The 11,179-nt window shown below is 42.9% G+C and overlaps 1 protein-coding gene across 2 annotated transcripts in view; it reads right to left on the bottom strand.

Annotated features, from left to right (window-relative positions):
- Positions 1–11,179, bottom strand: part of VSTM2B (V-set and transmembrane domain containing 2B) — a 112,257-nt gene that overhangs the window by 82,325 nt on the left and 18,753 nt on the right. The gene's annotated exons all lie outside the window — the stretch shown is intronic.

Raw genomic sequence — 11,179 nt, 5'->3', positions numbered from 1 at the left:
CACCCTCTTTACCCACTCTCTCTCTCATTCCCCCTCTCTCTCTCACCCCCTCTCGCTCTCTCTACCTCACATCCCCCTCTCTCTCATCTCTCTCATCCCCTCTCTCTCTCTCACCCCCCCTCTCTCTCTCTCACCCCCCTCTCTCTGTCTCTAATCCCCTCTCTCACCCCCCTCTCTCATCCCCCCTCTCTTTCTCTCACCCCCTCTCGCTCTCTCTCTCACCCCCCTCTCTCTCCGTCCTCTCTCCCTCACATCCCCCTCTCTCTCACCCCCTCTCTCTGTCTCTAATCCACTCTTTCTCTCATCCAGCCTCTCTCTCTAACCCCCCCCTCTCTCAACCCCCCTCTCTCTTTCTCATCCTCCTCTTTCTCTCATCCACCCTCTCTCTCTCATCCCCCCTCTCTCCCTCACCCACCCCCTCTCTCTCTCTCCCACCCCCTCTCACCCCTCCCCCCTCTCATGAGATCCCAGGGGTTCATGCTGGGACTTGTAGTCCTTCGATCTTGGAGGGAGCCACATCCATTAAAAAGGAAGGAGTGGGGCACATTTACATAGGAGGGGGAGGGGGGGGGCAATTTTAGTCTTGCCTAGGGCAGCACAAAACTAAAATACAACACTGGGTCAGGAGTCTTCAAACTATGGCCCTCCAGTTGTTCAGGAACTACAATTCCCATCATACCTAGTCATGTATGTGGATGTCGGAGTTTTACAATGTCTCATGGGATGTGTAGTTCCTGATCTAGGTCTTTCCTCCCCAGCCTCGCCTCACTGTCCCTGACCTGTCCCTTTCAATCGTGGATGCTCAACATGACATGTGGGCATTACCTAGGACAGTTTTCATGCACATAGAGTTTCTAGGAACGCCTGCTTCTCCTGACTGACACCCACCTATCAAGGCAGTTTGATATTTGCATAACTCCTTCCAGAACCCCTAATTTCTCCATAAAGAGGATTTGTCACAAGAAAGATACTATCATATAGAGGGCTTGTCAGCCTCCTTGTCATAGTAATAAACTTAAGAGAAAAAATGTATTTATATAATTTATTATATAAAATTATTATTATTATTAATACATTTATATTATTATTAAGAATATATATATATATATATATATATATATATATATATATATATATATATATATATATATATATATATATGCTTTTATTATTTATTATTATTATTAATTTATTATCATCCGCAAATACGGAGATTGAGCTGTTTATCCCATCCTCTAGGTCGTTTATAAATAAATAAAATAGGATTGGTCCCAGGACAGATCCTTGGGGGTCCCCCACTTTCCACACCAGACCATTCCGAGTACTCCCCATTTATCACCACCCACAAGCCAGCTTTTAATCCAAATACTCACCGGTCCCTCCCTTCTAGATTGTAAGCTCTAGCGAGCAGGGCCCTCTAGTTCCTCCTGTATTGAATTGTATCGTAAGTGTATTGTCTTTCCTCACATTGTAAAGCGCTGGGCAAACTGTTGGCACAATGTGAATCCTGTATAATAATATAATAATAATAATAATACCTATGTACCTTAGTTTGTACAGTACACGTTTGTGGGGAACTGTATCAAATGCCTTTGCGAAATCCAGATACACCACATCCACAGGCTTTCCTTTATCTAGATTGCACCTCACTTCTTCATAGAAGGTTAATAGATTGGCCTTGCAAGAGCAGTTTCATGAATCCATACTGATTACTACTAATGAAACCGTTTTCATTACTAAAGTCTTGTATATAGTCCCTTATCATTAGGGATCGACCAATTATCAGCAAAGCCGATATATCGAGGGCCAATCTGCACTTTCCCCGATATATCGGAATCGGCCCCTGAGGTTACCAATATTGCCGATATTTCGGGAAAGTGCTTGTACCGGAGTGATGCCTGCAGCTAGAGGCATCACCCCGGTACTGGCGTCCATAGCCGACGGTCGGCTGTCTTGTAATGACAACCGATGAGGCTGAGAAGCCGCTCGGCTGTCATTACAAGGAGCGAAAGGGGACGTCCCCCCCCGCTCGCCTGGGTCTCCCGTCCCACCGGGAGACCCGGGCAACCAGCCTGCACGGCCGCGATCAAAGCTGCATTCAGCTCTGATTGGGTCTCCATGCAAAAACCCGGAAATGATGTCATGACATCACTTCCGGGTACTCGGCACCAGATTAAAAAAAATGACAGCATTCAAAACAGCCAAATCTGGCGTTTTGAATGCTTTTAAGTGCAGACGAGGGGTTTGGGGTCTTTTAGACCCCCCAGATCCCTCCACAAGAGTACCTGTCAAGTAAAAAAAATTTTAATTTTTTTTTTAAATGTACGAAAATATTGGCCAATATCGGTCGATCCTGATACGCGATTACCAAAATATCGGTATCGGCAATGAAAAAAAGGATATCGGTCGATCACTACATCCCCTCCAATATTTTACACACTATTGATGTTAGGCTAACGAGCCTATAGTTCCCAGGAATATACCTTGGCCCTTTTTTAAATATACAGTCTAATCTTTCAAATTTTACAGAAAATTTGGAGATTTTATTGTGATTTTGTTATTGAAAATATCAGTTGTGCTAATATCATGTGACGTAAAATAATAGCTTTCTATATTTGGCTATAATAAAGAAAAAAAAAAAAAGGAAAAACCAATTTTTAACGAAAATACAATAAAAAAAATGGCTCTATCAACAATTGTTTAATTGTCTATTTTTTAAAATGTTCTTTTTTTTACATATGTGATACTACAATCAGTTTAAGTTATCAATGTTATCAGAGTTATGGTGGATGTAGCACCCTCCTAGTATGGGATGATATGTACATTTATTATTTATTTATTTTTGCAATCATTTTTATTTGTTTTTAGACATTTCCTTTTACAATACCAACAACCGTACAATCCAATCTCTCAGTTACAATTAAATGTCAATATAAAAATAAGCCTTCTAGAAATGAATTATTCAAATACCTTCTTAAATTACTCTTATACAAAAACAAAGAGAAAGTCCAATATCAATTAACTAAACACCAAAACAAAAACACGCGCCTTGCCTTCTAAATCCCACATATATTTTATACAGAGATAAGCAATATAACTGGCTGATCATCATTAATACCTACGCACCCTCCAATATAGGAACATAAGCCAGTCTCCCCCCCCCCCTTTTTTAAGACAATAATCTATTCAGAATTAATAAAGTCTGAGCTAAACCCAGGGTAACAAGCCACCTATTCTAAATTGTATTGTGAAAGAAAATAGGTGCGCAGTCCTAAAGTGATGAAAAGTGAAGTGAAAGCAGCACTGAAAATTAAATTAAACGTGAGAGGATGGCAATATAGAAAACATTACCAAAGTGCGCTAAACAAATAATGAACCAAGTGTTCAAAAGTACATGGATGGTATCCGAGTTAATACCAAAATCATATGCATTCAGTCCAGACAAAAGTGCAAAAACTGTGAAAAAGTCTTTCTTTTCAAATTGGAGTGAAGGTGAGGGAGTGTTGGGAGGTGGGTGGGGCCTCGTCCCAAAAAATGATCCAAAGTGATTCTCAGTGGCCTGATATACACATGTGGACACCCAGTGTTAGGAGTGGACTCTTACCACAATGTGGAGAGATGTGAGCATGTACTATGTTGTGTCCAGAAGTCCCCAACTGATCAAGCTGGCAGGGATGGCTCTCGGAATGGGCCGGAACAATCAGCTGCTTCCAAAGTGGGGAGGGACCTGTAGGCTTCCAAGCAGGGGGAGATGCCAAGACAGAGCAAACCCAGAGAAAAGAAGAGGACTATAGTGCATTACCTTCGACTTTATTAATAAAACGAATGAGGGTACACTTACACAATCCGGACGAACAGACAGCAAATACAGGGCGGTCGCGGGTGTCTGCAGTACAAACCGGGACCTATGACAGCACGGCTGGCTCCCCCCGACGCGTTTCCACTAACAAGTCGGCTTCTGGGATTGGAGCTGGCTCCAATTGCAGCTCCAATCCCAGAAGCCGACTTGTTAGTGGAAACGCATCGGGGGGAGCCAGCCTTGCTGTCATAGGTCCCGGTTTGTACTGCAGACACCCGCGACCGCCCTGTATTTGCTGTCTGTTCGTCCGGATTGTGTAAGTGTACCCTCATTCGTTTTATTAATAAAGTCGAAGGTAATGCACTATAGTCCTCTTCTTTTCTCTGGGTTTGCTCTGTCTTGGCATCTCCCCCTGCTTGGAAGCCTACAGGTCCCTCCCCACTTTGGAAGCAGCTGATTGTTCCGGCCCATTCCGAGAGCCATCCCTGCCAGCTTGATCAGTTGGGGACTTCTGGACACAACATAGTACATGCTCACATCTCTCCACATTGTGGTAAGAGTCCACTCCTAACACTGGGTGTCCACATGTGTATATCAGGCCACTGAGAATCACTTTGGATCATTTTTTGGGACGAGGCCCCACCCACCTCCCAACACTCCCTCACCTTCACTCCAATTTGAAAAGAAAGACTTTTTCACAGTTTTTGCACTTTTGTCTGGACTGAATGCATATGATTTTGGTATAAACCCGGACACCATCCATGTACTTTTGAACACTTGGTTCATTATTTGTTTAGCGCACTTTGGTAATGTTTTCTATATTGCCATCCTCTCATATTCTAAATTGTAGATTTCGTTTTTTGGCTCCTCTGTAATCATTGGAGCACCTATTATTTTCCTTGGGCTGTTCTAGATTTCACAGGCTGTAGGTTTGTCTGTTTCCCACTGCATTCTAAAGGATTCCAGAACATTGAGGGCTGGAAACGTCAAATAGGCAGCCAGAATATTTATTGTGCTTCAGCCAATCCTTAGGGAGGTGTGTCCAGTAGGTGGCTGGAGGAAAACATCAATATTCTGGGGTCTGGAGCAGCCAAGGTCTAGTCCTGCTGAAGACGTTTCCAGCCTCAGGGGCTGCTGCCCCTTTGAGGCAGTCCTGCTAATATCTGCTGATGGTCAGCGAGGTTCCAGCTATAACAGAGCTGAGGGGCTTAATTCTAATTACTTCTGGAGCTAAGGACTTGGTCTGCAAGACCCACTAAAGAAAACAAAAAAATTTGATTGATTGCAATTCTACTAGTGAGTGGGCCAGCTTTAGATTGTTGTCACTGGAACAGGTGTCACTTCCAGGGCAGGCCTTTTCTGGCACTTTTTGTTCACATGTAACAATCAGTATTTTTTGCTACAACATTACATAGAAACCCTAAGGCTCGGGTCACACTATTGCGATGCGGGAAGGCTGCGAATTCGCAGCCTTTTCCCGCATCGCACACGCACCCCCGGCAGTTCACACTGCCATATGCGATACGCTGGGGGTGTCAATGTAATCTTAACGACACCCCCAGTTTGATCGCATATCGCAGTGCGATCGTGCAGTTCGCACAGGATGGGATCGCACAAGTGTGAACCGCTGTGCGATCCGATCCTGATGCGGCTGCAAAAATGCCTCCTGTGCGTGTTTGCACCGGGTGCGATGCGAATTTAGCCATACAAACTGTATGGCTAAACTCGCACCGCACAGCTGATCGCATGTAATGTCGGAGCAGTGCGCTCCGACATTACATGCGAACCCGGCACTCGCATGAGTGTGAACCGGGTCTAAACATATATATATATGTATATATGTATATATATATATATATATATATATATATATATATATACTGTGTGCATATATATATATACACTGTGTGTGCATATATATATATATATATATATATATATATATACTGTGTGTGTATATATATATATATATATATATATATATATATATATATATATATATATATATATATATATACTGTGTGTATATATATATATATATATATATATATATATTTTTTTTTTTCTAGGGCAGTGGCCCTAGAGAATTGTTGGATTTTTCAATTTGTCATATCACACGGTATTTGCGCAGCAGTTTTTCAAACGCAATTATTTTGGAAAAAATACACTTTTTTGGATTTTTTTTGCAAAAAAACACAATACATAACGCAATTTTTTTGTAAAACATAAAAGATGATGTTAGGCCGAGTAAATAGATACTAAACATGTCATGTTTTAAAATTGCGGGGACAAACAAAGTCAATTTTACTAATAGTAGGTGATGTTTTAAAAGCCTATACAGGTTACCACTTTAAATTTACACAGGTGATCTGGTGCTAGAATTACTGCCCATGATCTGATGCTCGTGGTGATACCTCACATGTGTGGGACGATCGCTGTTTGCATGCGTGCGGGACTGATGTGTGCGTTTGCCTTTGCGCTTGAACACGGGGGAGTTAACAGAGGCACTTTACTTATTTAAAAAAAAAAAAAAAAATTATTTTATTTTTTACGTTGTCACTTCAAATTTTTTTAAAATCACATTTAAATTGCTCTCAGGATGAATGTAAATTCCTTTGTGACCGCAACAGGCATGTGACAGGTACTCTTTTTGGAGATACCCAAAATCTCTCTTATAAAAACAAAAATCTCTCTTAAAAAAAAAAAATCGCCCTTAAAAACATTTTATCACTCCGGTGTGGTAAAATGCTTTTGTCTTTTGAAAATGGCACCATTGACATCCGGGTAACTCAGTAATGATGTCAGGTCACTGCTTCCCGGGTTACCATAGCCGAGAGCCGATCAAAGCCGAGGTCAGTTCTCGGATCAGCCGGATTAAGCGTCGGATGGTTGATCAGGACTCTCCCAGTGGGATAACAGTTCCCATTAAAGCCGCAGAAGGCAGCGGGAGGGGGGACGTCCCCTACTGCTGCTTCTAAAAGCAATCCAGGGGCTAGTTAGCAGCTAGAATTGCTTTTACAAGAAAGCCGACCGCTGGCTCTAAAAAAAAACAGTACTAGGACGATGCCTGCAGCTGCAGAGATCATCTTGCTATAACCACCTGAAGTCCAGCGACATACTGGTACATAACTGGTCTGGAAATATTCTGGTGACAATTCTAAAATTTGAAAGCATAAAAAAAACACAACCTCCGACTGTGTTACACCCAGGATCCTCCAGGGGGCGCTGTGTATTATGAAAGTGGCACATAGCAGAACCGGAATAAAGTCATCCCTTGGACCCCTTCACCAATTTACCCACCACACCAGTTCGTGTAAAGCGTCCCCCAATCCAGGTTCTCTTATATACTATATAATCCGGTTTTATATATGACATTCAGGATAAAGGGAACACCAGGCCTTCACCTTCCAAACTAATAAATAAATGCAAATCGTCATTAATAATGTATAACCCCCCCAGGAGACAGCTGTGGTGATCATATGACTGGATGGGTTAGCTGGGGGGAGGACGTGGTAATTAAATAATTGCTGAAAGAAACATTGTAGCTTAATGTTCCCAGCTGGAAGACATAACAAAGGTCAGTTCTGATCCGAGCAACCTCCATTTCTCTTCAATATTTTATTAAAGAGTCATCAGAGGAAAGCTGGATCCCGAAGGGGGACTGTCATTGGTAGAATGGATTTCTTAGATGTGAGTGAGAATAGCCTGAAGGATCTCATCAATGTGTGATAATGTGTGTGTATGGACAGCTTGTAGTGATCTATTTACATGGGGGCTGCCATACTGCCCATATTACTGCCCATAATACTGCCCATATTACGGCCAATAATACTGCCAATATTACTGCCCATGTTACTGCACATATTACTGCCCATAATACTGCCCATAATACTGCCCATATTACTGCCCATATTACTGCCCATATTACTGCCCATAATACTGCCCATAATACTGCCCATATTACTGCCTATATTGCTGTCCATACTGCTGCCCATATTGCTGCCCATATTACTGTCCATATTACTGCCCATATTGCTGTCCATATTATTTCCCATATTACTGCCCATAATACTGCTCATAATACTGCCCATAATACTGCCTATATTACTGCCCATAATACTGCCCATAATACTTCCTATATTACTGCCCATAATACTTGCCCATAATACTGCCCATATTACTGCCCATATTACTGCCCATAATACTGCCTATATTACTGCCCATAATACTGCCCATAATACTGCCTATATTACTGCCCATAATACTGCCCATATTACTGCCCGTAATACTGCCTATATTACTGCCCATAATACTGCCCATATTACTGCCCATAATACTGCCTATATTACTGCCCATAATACTGCCCATAATACTGCCTATATTACTGCCCATAATACTGCCCATAATACTGCCCATATTACTGCCCATAATACTGCCCATATTACTGCCCATATTACTGCCTCTTTTAATAGACAGGATTTGTATGGTAATGATGTACAATGGTGGAGTCTTCCCAAACCAAGTCTACCAAACTGCCTACATAGAGGAGCCAAGAGCTGGAGGACAATCCCTCAGACCTTTATTACATGTTCTCCTATACACCAGTCTTCATAGATGTCCTTCACTGACTACAGACCATTGTCCTCCTTTCATGTGTCAACCCATAGACAGCGAGAGAGGAGCAGGAAAGATCTATCTGTCTGTCTGTCTCTTTGACTAACTATCTATCTCTTCGACTGTCTGTCTGTCTGTCCGTCCGTCCGTCCATCTGTATGTCGGTCCATCTGTCTGTCTATCCATCTGTCTGTCTGTCTATTCATATATCCATCTATCCGTCCGTCTGTCTCTTCGACTGTCTGTCTGTACTATCTATCTATCTATCTATCTATCTATCTATCTATCTATCTATCTATCTATCTATCTATCTATCTATCTATCTATCTATCTATCTATCTATCTATCTCTTTGACTGTCTGTCTGTCCAAATTCCTCCATGAAGTAACATTTTTATTTTTATATTAGGTGTATACACAATGCTGTAATATTGATGATATGGCACAGAGCTCAGTATGTGTTTGGGATTCATTGTACAGGGTCTATCATCATCCTCCTAAACATAGGCGTGCGCACAGGGTGTGCCAGTGTACCTGGGCATGAGCACACCCTAATCATCCTATGTGGCGCAGATTCCCCCTGTTTAGACCCTAAAAACATGGAAAAAAAAATAATAAAAATAAATAAAACGAAAAAATAATTTGAACTACAGTCACCATCCACTGCCCTACTGACACCAATCTCTGCCTACGGACACTGTCAGTATATATACACATGCACACACACATGTGTTTGAGCTTTGGGGTGCACACGCTAATGCCATAGGCTGCACACACCTATGCTCCTAAAACACCTCAATCTATACTATCCAAAATATCTATATATACAGTATATAGCAGGTGCTCTTTAAAAAAAAAAAGAAAGAGTCATTGATCGGTGCCATAGATCAGGAGGAGTGACTCAGAAAGTGTTGAAGTCAGAGACGTTTAGGCAATCAGCATTTTCAGAACCAAGACACCAATAACAATGTAATACATGACAGGTTTCTTTTAAAGTGGGCGTCTTAGTGATGCTATAAGGCTGCATAGGTCAATTCCTGTCCCAATATACAGCAACAGTATCATTTTTTAGAAACATTCCCGCATTTTATCTTTAAGAACTGTCCTTGCACTCCCATCCGGTGACTTTGCCTAGTCTGAGATGATGTCATCAGTCTGCTGCAGGCAGGAGGCAGCATTTCCTCAGTCTCCTCTCCCCTAGTGATCAAACTATACACTACATTGTAGCTTTGTAGCAAGCTACAAAGTGAGAGGCTGCAGCAGGGGCTGATCTGTGTCAGACATTTGTGAACACAAAGAGCTACACAGACACCAAAATTTATATGACTGTGACTGAGAATCAGCCTCTTTACCATGGAGCTAAAAGTCAGAAAAGGAAGTACAAGTTGCAATGCAGCTTAATGGCCTGCCAGACACGCTTCTCGCATTCCACCTGCACTGTTCCGCCTTCAGGATAAAAACGGCCTTTTTCTCCTTTTCTTGTTTTATTGCTCAACAATCACCAGCCAAAAAAAAATCATCAGAGCGCAGAGATCCTTCATTTCACACATGAGGAAGATGGACTGAAGGATTTATGGTGAGTCCCGGTGTTTTATTACCTCTCTGTCCATTGCAGCAAGAACGTTCACTGCAATATTGCAACACACACAGGAGCTGCCTCCAACCTGCGCACAGCCTCGCTATAAATCGCCACTAACCGCATTTCCTCACCAGACAATGCCAGCCCGATTAAAGGGTCAGTCCACCCAAAATGGTTATCGCACTGCTGAGGTAAAGGCCGTTCCTTTTATCTCTCAGAGACTATATTCATGTATATTGTGTTCCAGGGTCTGCACACCTGCTGTGCCCATCATGTGGGGGTTTCCACCATCCATGTGCTGAGTTCTTGGGTCTGTACACCTGCTGTACCCATTATGAGGGGTTCCCTCCATCCCTGTGCTGAGTTCCTGGGTCTGTGCACCTGCTGTGCCCATTATGAGGGGTTCCTACCATTAGTCCATATATCTGTACAACTATTTCTTCCATTATAAGGGCCCCCACCATCCCTGTGCTGAGTTCCTGGGTCTGTAAACCTGCTGTGCCCATTATGAGGGGTTCCCACCATCCCTGAGCTGAGTTCCTGGGTCTGTGCACCTGCTGTGCCCATTATGAGGGCTTCCCGCCATCCCTATGCTAAGCTTTGTGGTCTGTAAAGTGGCTATGCCCATCATGGGGGGTTCCCACCATCCCTGCACTGAGTTCCTAGATCTGTTGACATATTAAGTCCATTGTGAGGGGTTCCCACCATCCCTGTGCTGAGTTCCTGGGTCTGTGCACCTGCTGTGCCCATTATGAGGGGTTCCCACCATCCCTGCACTGAGTTCCTAGATCTGTTGACATATTAAGTCCATTGTGAGGGGTTCCCACCATCCCTGTGATGAGTTTCTGGGTCTGCACACCTGCTGTGCCCATTATGAGGGGCTCCTACCATCCCTGTGCTGAGTTCCTGGGTCTGTGCACCTGCTGTGCCCATTATGAGGAGTTCCCACCATCCCTATGCTAAGCTTTGTGGTCTGTAAACTGGCTATGGCCATTATGAGGGGCTCCCACCATTTCTACATTTGGTTCCTGGGTTTGTACACATTCTAAGTCCACTATGAGGGGCTCCCACCAACCCTGCACTTAGTTCCCAGATCTGTTCACCTATTAAGGCCATTATGAGTTGGCCTAACCATCCTCTTGCTGAGTGCCCAGGTCTGCACACTTTATTTGCTTATTATGAGGGGCT

Source organism: Pelophylax lessonae, assembly GCF_965119305.1.
Source record: "Pelophylax lessonae genome assembly, chromosome: 10".
Classification (NCBI taxonomy): domain Eukaryota; kingdom Metazoa; phylum Chordata; class Amphibia; order Anura; family Ranidae; genus Pelophylax; species Pelophylax lessonae.
This window is presented reverse-complemented; position numbering and strand designations above follow the sequence as displayed.